The 11144-nt window shown below is 36.0% G+C and overlaps 1 non-coding gene across 1 annotated transcript; it reads left to right on the top strand.

Annotated features, from left to right (window-relative positions):
* The first annotated feature begins 10211 nt into the window (after positions 1-10211).
* On the top strand, positions 10212-10316 carry LOC141515657 (U6 spliceosomal RNA). The gene has a single exon (XR_012476418.1). It is a non-coding gene; the product is annotated as a U6 spliceosomal RNA (small nuclear RNA).
* Positions 10317-11144: the final 828 nt, after the last annotated feature.

The raw sequence follows: 11144 nt of genomic DNA, 5'->3' as shown, positions 1-11144 counted from the left end.
CACTGAAGATTTCAAATGCATAATATTCCATCTCCATAGAATTTTCAAGATCTTAAGGTTACATACGGATATCCACAGGAATTTGGTTCCTTTCTAGCAAATATTCATGAATTTTACTTCAAAAAATGTTCCAATTTCAAAATATTTCAACAACAATAATATAGCTGACATTTACATAGTACTTTACAATTTTTACAAGACTTGAAAAATATTTCATTTTATCTTAACAACTTTGACAGGAAAGTTCTATCATTCTCATTTTACAAATAGAAACTAGAGGTATTCAGAGGTTAAGTGACTTGTTCAGGGTCACAGAACTAGTAAATACTAAAAGCTGAACTCAACTCTTCCTGATTCCCAGTCTTATAATTTATTAACCATACAACCTCACTGCCTAACAAGCATTCTGAAATAATAGAGCATTTTAATTTAACTGGTGTCAAATACAGTAACTTTACTGCACAGTTTGCATGGTAATCATTTAGAGGCTTGAATTATGTACTATAATTGGAGGGATTGGCCAATGAGGGACCACTACTTGAAGAATGCATAAATTTGCTCTTCCTGGTGAGATAACAGAGCATGAACAATATTCTCTATCTGGGTCCAGTTTAACACATGGGGACTTGGTGAGCCTATTTTATGTCTAAGAGTGACCAAAGATTTAACTCTGTGAGTTGTTAAAGTCTTTTGATTGGTCAAAAGTCTCAGGACTTTTGATTGAGGAGGCACTGAGTTGGACCTGAGTTTATATAATAAAGGCTTTCTTGGCTTTTTCTCTCTGGTATGGAGTGAAGTAAGGCCTTCTATGAGCTGAAGTAGGGGAAGGTTAGTATTGAATGCTCCAACTTTCCTACCAGGTAACCATGTGGCAAGGAACACATGCCAATTTCTCTTTGAAGTTTTTTTCTTTAATCTTAGACAAATGAGTATTCTGAGAGGGAAATGCCTAGGAGTTCCATAATTCTCTTAAATTTATTATTTTATTTTATTTTTACTTTTTTTTCTCACTACACTTGCATGCAAAAGCAAGTCTCAACATTTTCTTCCAAACCTTTGAATTTCAAATTCTCTCCCTTCCTCCCACCCCACTCCTCCACTGAACAAGGCAGTTACTTGGTATAGGTTAAAAATATGTAGCCATGAAACACATTAACTACCAAAGACATATTATAAAGAGAAACCTCAAGAAAAATAAAGTGAGTGTCTGTATCCAGACACAATCAACTCTTTCTTTGGAGTGGCTAGCATTCTTTCTCATAAGTTGATCAGAGAAATTACTTCAATATTTTTTCCCACAGTTGCTATTACTAGCTATATTTCCATCCATCTGTTCCCCTCCCCCCATCATATATTCTATTCTCTCTCTCTCTCCTTTCACCCTGTCCCTCCTCAAAAGTGTGTTGTATCTGGCTACTCTCTCTTCTATCACCTACACACCCTCTCTGCCTGTTTTCTTTGTAGGGTAGGGTAGATTTCTATAACCAATTGAATATGTATGTTATTTCCTCTCTGAGCCACTTCCAATGAGAGTAAAAGTTTGTTCACTCCCCGTGTCCTCCATCTTCCTCTTCTACTGCAATGCAAAAGCTTTTTTTCTTTTATGTAAAATAACGTAGCTCATTCTACCTCTCCTTTCCTTTTCTCCTAGTACATTCCTTTCTTGCCCATTAACTCCACCTTTTTAATATATTATACCTGCAAATTCAACTCCCTCCTGGGCCTTGTCTATATATGCTCCTTCTAAGTGCCCTAATAAATGAAAAGGTTCATATGAGTCATCTGTATCATCTTCCTATGCAGGAATACAAGTAGTTCAACATCTTTAAGTCCCTCATATTTTTTCTTCCCGTTCAGCCTCTCTATGCTTCACCTGAGTCATTTACTTGAAGGTCAAACTTTCTGTTCAGCTCTGATCATTTCAATATGAAAGTTTGAAAGTCCCCTTTTTCATTGAATTTCCATCTTTTTCCCTGAAAGAGGATGTTCAATTTTGCTGTGTAGCTAATTCTTTGTTATAATTCAAGCTCTTTTCCCTTCCAAAATGTATTCTGAGGCCTACGAGCCCTTTATGTAGAAGCTGCTAAATCTTGTGTTATCCTGACTATAGCTCCATGATATTTGAATATTTCTTTCTGGCTGCTTATATTTTCTCCTTGACTTGAGAGTTCTGAATTTTGGCTATGATATTCCTGGTAGTTTTTATTTTGGGATCTCTTTCAGGAGGTGATTGGTAGATTCTTTCAATTTCTATTTTACCCTCTGCTTCTAAGATATCAGGTTTTAATTTTCCTGGATTATTTCTTGAAAAATGGAGTCTAGGCTTTTTTTGGTCATGATTTTCAAGTAGTTCAATAATTTTTAAATTATTTCTCTTGGAACTGTTTTCAAGGCCTGTTGTTTATCCAATGAAATAATTCACATTTTCATCTAGTTTTTCATTCTTTTGGCTTTGTTTTGTATCTTGATTTCTCATAAAGTTATCAGCTTCCCTTAGCTCCTTTCTACATTTGAAGGAATTATTTTCCTCAGAGAACTTTTGTATCTCCTTTTCCATCTGGCCAAGTCTTCTTTTTAAGGCATTCTCCTTATTGGTCTTTTAGATTACTTTTTCCAATTGACCCAAACTGGTTTTTAAAATGTTATTTTCTTCAGTGTCTTTTGTAATTCCTTCACCAAGCTATTGATTTAGTTTTCATGATTTTCCTGCATAGCTCTCATTTCTCTTCCCATTTTTCCTCTATCTTCATTACTTGATTTTCAAAATTTTTTTGAGTTCTTCAATAGACTAATTCATAATTTTCTTGGAATCTCTGAATGCAGAAGCTTTGACTTTATTATTTTCTGAATGTGTATTTTGATCCTCTATAGGATCAAAGTAATTGCCTATGGCTGGATTTTTTTCCTTCCGTTATTTGCTCATTTCCCCAACTTATGACTTGATTTTAACTCTTTGTTAATGTAGGGCTCTGCTTCTAGGGTGAAGGAATTGTTCCCAGTTTTTTTGAGGGTTTTTGCAGCTATTTTCCAGGACATTCTCCAGGACCTGAATTCCTCCAAGGTCTTATAAGAAGTTCTGACCACTTTCCTGGCCTATACTTTGGTCTGTGGATGACTACAAATACTCCTTTCTGCTCTGGAGCTGTGAGAGGGTCCTTGTTCTACTATGGCAATAAAGTTCCTTTTCCTGAGACTAGGGCTCCAGATTGCAACATGGATCTGTACACAAAGTCACAGAGTCTTGCCTCTTTCCTGATCCCTTTTATCATCTGTAGACTGAGTACTCTGGAAGCAGCTGGTGGTAGCTCCCTGCTACTAGCTCCCCAGACCTGTTTCTGGTTTCCTGGGGTTGGGTCTACACTGAGGCCTACAGTGAACTAGGATCCCCTCTCCCTTTGGTGCAGCAGAGTTTTCCTGCTGAGCTTTCCAATTGTACTTGGCAATCCCTGGGCTGAGAGATCTGGAAACTGCCACTACTTCCATGGACCCAGGTGCTCTGGAGGCTATTCCTGGATGATTGGAGCCAGTTCACTCTGGCAAGGCTGGGCTATACTGCCAGTTCTTTCTAACTCCAGTATAACAGACCTTTCCTGTGGATCTTCCAAGTTATTTTGGGCTGGAAAATTGTTTCACTCAGTATTTTTATGGATTTTGCCATTAGAATTTTGTTAGAGTCATTATTTAAAGGTCTTTGGAATGGTTTGGGGAAGAGCTTATGGGAGTTCCTGCTTCCACTCTGCCATCTTGACTCTGCCCCTCCCCCAGAACCATAATTTTCAAAGAGATGCCCCTAATGACTGGAGATGTCTTTAATGACTGGAAGCTAACTTTGATAAGGAACCAGAGAAGTAGCTGAGCAACATACTTGATTCAGCCTTGCTTTGCCAGGAGCCAAGACTAGTTGAGCAAGAGAGCAACTCCATACTAAGAAAAGAACTTTGGGGTAGAGGGCTCCATGAAGGAAGAAAAGGATACTTAGGATCCAGAGTCACACCATGCCTCATTGTCTCACATATTACCTACATGCATGCTTCATTTTCTTTGTCCTTCAAGCTTGAGGCCCCTCTCCCAAAGAACCTTGTGTATGCAAGAGGAAAGTACACTCCCAGTTTTGGTGCCAATTTGTAATTTCTATACTTTTTACACTTTCTCAGAAAATATCCTTTTGTAAAAGAGTCTTTATCATAACTGGATGATTGATATTGGAAAATACATAGGGACTTGTGAACAACAATATGAGAAACTACCATTTTTTAATGTTATCACTAGGACCTCTGGTATCTGGAGGAGGGAAGCACGTCTTGGAACCTCCTTTCCTAGTTCTTGATCTAAACCATTTTTCTGATCTGGTGAGTCATGGGTGGAGTGACTTAAGAAAAATATCTTTCCCTGCAATGATCAGAGGAGCATGCATTCCACCTTTTCTTGCCTGGATCCACTGCCCAGGAAAGCCCAGGCCAAGATTCTGGGAGAAGTTCCCAGGGTTACTATATTTCTTTTCTGCTTTGCTACATCTAAACAGGACAGTTGGATAAATATGTTCCCCATATCTTTCTTTTGTACCACCATTTTGCTTTTTTAGGTTCCTTTCTTCCATTATATAACCTTTAGTAAGTGTTAACATCTAGAGGTAAAGTAAAGGAAAAAAGGTAGAGGTTGAGTGGTTTGACCTAATAGAAACAGTTGTGATTAATCAAGCCATACCAAATATCCAAAATGATATATTGAGGTCTTTGGTTGCAATGAGAGAATGAAAAGCCAAATTAAAATCTAGAAAGAAATAAAGGAAACAAAGACAGTAGGGAATTATGACATTCATCTCAGAATCTTTAAAAGTTACTAGTTAAAATCTTGATCCAGGGCAGCTAAGTGGTACAGTGGATAGAACACTGGCCCTGGAGTCAGGAGGACCTGAGTTCAAATTTGGCCTCAGACATTTAATAGTTACCTAGTTGTGTGACCTTAGCCAAGTCACTTAATCCTCTTGCTTTGCAAAAGCCAAAAAAGTCTCAATCCATTAATTTTGAGAAAGGAGACTATACTTCCTTAAAAGCAGGGACAATATCTATTTGAATTCCTCATGGTACTTTGCTCAATGAACAAATGAATAAATTACTTATTAAGCACTTACTGTTTGTAAAGTTTTGTCCTAAGCGCTAGGATTCAAATAGTGCTGGAGGATCCTAGGGGATGTTTCAGCTGTGAGTCAGATGGAAAAGTCTTATAATCCTTCTATTCTGTGGCAAATAGATGACAATGTCTCTTCTTTTATGTGATTTCCACTGATAAAATCTATATCAAATTTCTATGATGGCAAACCACTTGACAGTGCCAGGGATTTTGATGCAAGAGGTTTCTTTTCTGGGTCTTCAGTAACTATGGCTATAACATCTGTAGGAGCAGGCTGCATCTCATCAGAGGTTGCTTCCCAGGATGATAGTTGAGGGCAGTGGAGTGGAAGCATATAGCTATTTCCATTGTACTTGGGATCAGAGTTCTGGATTATTAAGGTCTGAGGGGAAATGGAGACTAAGGGTGACCAGATCTGTCTCCTCCCCCTGCCCCCCTGGGGAAACCAGTTGGTGGGGTGACTGATCCCTTCTTCACAATAATTGCTTCTTCTGATGACACTTATATGGACTGGTCTAGAAGCAAGGTCAGTGGTCTGGAGGATGCTGCCATGCCCAGAACTTCTGTGCTTAACTGCCTGTTGCTGGCAGTTGGTTAATACTTCTTGGTAATGATAACCAAAGTGAGTTCTCCTCTCAGTGATGGCTGTGGGGGCTGGGCAAGAATGTGTATACAATATCTTGTACATAGAACCACAGTGGTCTAAACCTAAACTGCCTCAAAATACAATCCTAAATGATATCCTTTTGAAAGAGGAAATAAAGTAGAAAAATGCCAAGAATAAGCAACCATACAGGTTGTAATTTATCAGATGTGGAGGAAAGTATGACCAATATTCAGACCAAAATAGTTTGTGCAACATAAATAGTTATTCACTAACAACTGGAAAAGGATAGGTTTTTTTATCTTTTAGAAATGCTTGAGGACAAGAATGACCCCAGACATTTCAGAGCTATCAACTTCACAACAATATTTGGGAAGAGCATATTGATTTGAAAATAAAATGACTTTGAATGGAAGGCAAATATTACTTTCAACAAATATTATTGAGAGCCCATTAGGTTCAAATCACTGTGCTAATTGCTGTGGGGTAGAGAAGGACAAATATTACTGGATCTTACTGTCTGATACAAGTACAGGCAATATCAGTAATCTAAGACAAACTGGCATTAATGAAATAAAAGCTCAGTGGAATTTCAGAGCAGGAATGAAGATTTCATCCCATTCAGGAATGAATATAAACAGAAGGGCTACCTACCTCATATATAGGAAGGTAAGGGTTTAATATAAGTTCCTAAGTTCCCTTTACTTTGTAAATTCAATATTTATTAGTTAGTATCCCCTTATCAAATTAATCAAATATTGAGTTTTATTATGTGTAAGATACCACATTAGCTATAAAGGACCTTAGAAACTACCCATTTCACCCCCCCATTTGCCAAATGGGAAAACTGAGTTACAGAAGTGACTTACAAAGGTTACACAAGTAGTCAATTGAAAAACTAGGATTTTAGCCTATATCTTCTAACTCCATTCATTTATGATTCCCGTTGTACAAATGAAGCCATTCAAAATATATTTCTATGTCAGTCATTTCTGGGGGAAAAATCAGGAAAAATAAAGAAAGGAAAAAAACTGAATCAGTCCACACTCTGGGTCCATCAGTTCTCTGTCAGGAGGTGGATAGCTTTTCACTTCATGAGTCCTTTGGAGCTTTTGTGAATCATTGTATTTATCAGACTTGGTAAGTTTTTCAAAGCTTATTATTTTTACAAAATTGCTGTTATGTTTACAAAATTGTGTAGATTGTTGCCCTGGTTCCACTTACTTTACACCAGTTCATACAAGTTTTGCCAGGTTTTTCTGAAATCATCCCCTTCATCATTTCTTATAGCACAATAGCATTCCATTACATTCATTCACTACATGTTCATCTGTTCCCTACTTCATAGATATCCTTCAGTTTTCAATTCTAAGCCACCCAACAAAGGACTATTTCCTTTTCTTTTTTCCTTTTTAAAAAGGATTTTTCCCATTTAATTTTTTTCTTACCCTATTCATTAAACATATAGTAACAGAGCAGGACAGAGTCCCTGTTTGTTGGTGACAGGAAAGGAGAAGTTCAGAGAATTCTAGTGCCAACTCTACCACTAAAGAGTTGTGTGACTTCAGATTTAACCTTGTTTTTCCTCACTTTTTCCAAGACCCAGGTAAAACTCTTTACTTTTGTTTTCAAGTATTTTCTCAAAGCAGTGTATTTTTTAAAAAGAACTATATGATAATTGCCTCAGTTGATACATGTTACATTTTCTTTTTCTTTTTTCTTTTTACCTTTGGATGGAACTGCAGTTGACTCCTTTAGGTGTTAGGAACAGTAAGCTCATAATTTGTCAGGATGATTTTCCTAACCACCTTGAAGTGGAGAGTGTGCATGGATTAATGGATATCAGGCATTGGAGTCAATAAGAATTGGGTTCAAGTCCCTTTTCTGACTTGTTTAAATGTGGGAGTGTATGGTGAGATTTTGGTGAGAGGTGGAGGAAGGAGAAGAGAGAAAGAATTAACAAATCACTTACTCTGTCAGGACCCCAGGTAACTTTTTGAAGCTATAATTACTGATCTGCCTCAGGGGAAAGTGTTTCTACTCTAGGAATGTTTCACAGAGATGAAATCATGTTTGGAAAAAACAAAAAAACTACCAAAACTCAGCAACTATTCAGATTTTATAGTACAATTGTAGCTTATCAGCACCCGGAATATACTGAGTGAAGTTTGGTTCCTAGACCTTAATAAAATTATGTGATATTATCAGAAATTCAGAGATAAGAAATTGAAATGATGCCATGAAAAGAGATTAAAATGACGAGCAGGTTCTTTTTGAAAAAGATGAAGGCTGAACATAATGGAGTTAAAGATTCATTCTTTAAATTTCAGTACACTAAAGCAAACAAGAAAACCTTGAGAAAGTGAGCAAGGAAAGAGGAAGTATTTTTCAAAACTCTTGAACAGAGTTCTTGAAAGCTTAAAAATGACTTTTACTAAGAAATAAGGTTAAAAATAGAACTCTTTAATGTAAGATGAAAAAGAATCCTTTCCCTTTTCAAACCCATGAAATCTTGAAAGCTTAAAAATTACTTTTACTAACAAATAAGGTTAAAAATAAAAGTTAAAAAAGGAAAGTCAGATTACTACTTGTGATCTCCAAAAAGGGAATTTTTACCTAATAATTTATTTTGATCCTTTGAAGGAGTTGTGATTTTATTCCTTTCTCCTCAAGCCTCAGACAATATCCTTCTGACACACACACACACACACACACACACACACACACACACACACACACACACACACACAAATGAGTTTAGGCTTTTACTTCATTAAATTATTGAGTTTATGCCATATAAATTCCCTCAGTTCTCCTTGGCCAGTCTTTAAACTTTTTCATGATCATTATCCAGTCTTTCTTCTGCCAAACTCTTTGCTAATCCATCTGTGTCCTTACTCCCATTCCCTCCTGTCTCTGCCAAAATTCTATTATCATGCCTTTTTTATGCATTTTAAATCTCTCCCTCTCCCAATTTCTTTCCATCTTACAAAAAAAAATTTTCAGATCTCCTCAACCTTAAAAAGAGAATCATTTTATTATTTGTTCTGTAACATGGAGTTATACCCCATCCCCCCCCCCCCCCCCATTCATGGTAGTTTCCTGGTCAAAATATTTTCAAAAGATTACTTCTCTTGACACCTTGGCAATCTGGCTTCCACCCCTATCATTCCATTAAATATTATTCTTTCAAAGTTCAGCAGTGAACATTCTAATGTTCTAATCTAATCACCAATGATCTTTTCCCCCTTTGGGCTTCCTTCTTTATCTATTGAATAATTTGAGAGGGAAGGGGAATCTTGAAAGTTTTCATAGAAAAATTAACATGTAAATTGAACTTATAAGAAATAGACAGATGGGAAGAAGGTCCTTAAATATCTATAAATTTTTTTCAACTCTTCTATCAGCAGGCTTTGGTTGGGAGATAAATACCTAAGGAAATTAGAAAACACAGGAGCTTACCAACTTTTATAGATCTCCTACCTGCTCTTGATAATATTACTGACACTCAGCAATATAGGTCTTTTACACACTTGGGAAGTTGATCCCCAAACACTGTAACAGACAAGAAATTAAGTTTAAGAAATAGTCTAGCACCCAGTTTTTAAAACTGCATTTTATTGTTATTAATAGAAAAAATACCCTCCATAGACTGAGCTCTCTTTTATAACAACAATTAAGCAAGAAAATTGACAAAGTAGACAATATTCTGAATTTGTAGTTGCCCATCTCTCCCCTTCCTCTCTAATGAGGGTTTATTTTATTATTTATTCTCTTGATCTGGCCTTTTCAAAAACAGGTGGGTTTTTAAACTCTTCTTTTTTCAAAGTGACTTTCTTGAGAGGCAATATAGAATATAGATAGTTCTTGCTTTAGGTAAATTCTTGGCATACAAATTTGATTATGTAAAGAATTCTGAAAGAAATACAAATAAAGATTTTGAATGAGGATCTGATTAAGCTGCTAGCTTAATGACTGCAGAAGAAGAAAGGTGAGTTTTGGAAATTGAGGTCAAAACAAAAAGGTTCATGATTAGACAGTTGGCAAAAGCATTTCATCATTTGAGTGTGTTGAGGATGCATCCAAATACTTCAAAATTTTTAAAAGTTTAAAGACTAGCTGAGAAAATTATTTCTTGTGATCATTAGATTTATGAAGAAAAAAGAGAACCACATTTTTGATAGTTTCAAAAAAAATGTGGTACTGTCAACCACCAATGATGAAGGCTGAGGGAAGGGACAGCACTCTGCACAACTATGTTAACTATTATGGTACTGTGCATATTTTAATATCAATTTTACCTTTCATTTCATGATTGAGTTTGTTATCATGGTATGGTATTTAATATGTCTACATGTTTTCACATTTTATTTTATGTATGCCTTTGTTATTTAGGTTAAGAGAAGTGGGTTGTAGGGTCAAATTCACATTATATAAAAATTGCTTTACATAGAGGTTTGTAGAAAATACATTTATGGTGCTCGTTTCGGCAGCACATATACTAAAATTGGAACGATACAGAGATTAGCATGGCCCCTGCACAAGGATGACACACAAATTTGTGAAGCGAAAATACATTTATGTAAAGTGAAAACTGTAGTGAAAAGACAAAGGATCCAGGAGTCAAGAGAGCTAGTTTCTAATTCTAGATCTACTATTAATTGCCAGTGTGAGTGTAGGTAAGTCACTTAAATTTTAGTCATCTGCAAATGAGGAGTGTGCATCCTAGTGAATGGAGTTCTGGACTTGTAATTAGGAGACCACAGGGTCAATTCTTATTTCAGACATTAAGTTATATGCTCATAGATCAGTCAATAGTCAATAAATATTTATTAAATGCCTTTCTCAGATACTATGTTAAGCTTTCAGGATAAAAATTTTTTTTTAAAAAATCCCTCAAGAAATTTGCAATCTAATGAGAGAAGACCATATATAAAAGGAAAATGAAAAAAGAGGGAGGATTAAGCATCTCCTAAGGTGTAGAGGGATTGGAATCTGCACTGTTAAAGGAGTGTCCAAATAAATTAAATCATGGATCCTTAAACTATTCCAGTAGGATATTTGAAAATACAAGTATTCATGATATATTTCTTTGCTCCTGGTATTTCTGAAAGCAAAAAAACTCTTTGAGCTACATAAAGTTGAAAGTGTGATCTCAATTTACAAAGAAATGAAATATTTTCTTTTTTGTTTTTTTGTAATATTAAAAATATTTAGTTATCCCCCCAGCCACATGCAAAAGCAAGTTTCAACATTTACTTCCAAAACCTTGAGCTCCAAATTCTCTCCCATCCTTCCACCCCACTCCCCTCCCTGAGAAAGCAAATTACTTGGTGTAGGTTAAAAATGCGTAACCATGAAAAACATTACTACAATAGTCATGTTGTAAAAGTAAACATTAACACACACA

The sequence above is a fragment of the Macrotis lagotis genome, chromosome 2, assembly GCF_037893015.1.
Source record: "Macrotis lagotis isolate mMagLag1 chromosome 2, bilby.v1.9.chrom.fasta, whole genome shotgun sequence".
NCBI classification, from domain to species: Eukaryota; Metazoa; Chordata; class Mammalia; order Peramelemorphia; family Peramelidae; genus Macrotis; species Macrotis lagotis.
The sequence above is the reverse complement of the archived record's forward strand: the minus strand, read 5'-3'. Positions and strand labels throughout refer to the sequence as shown.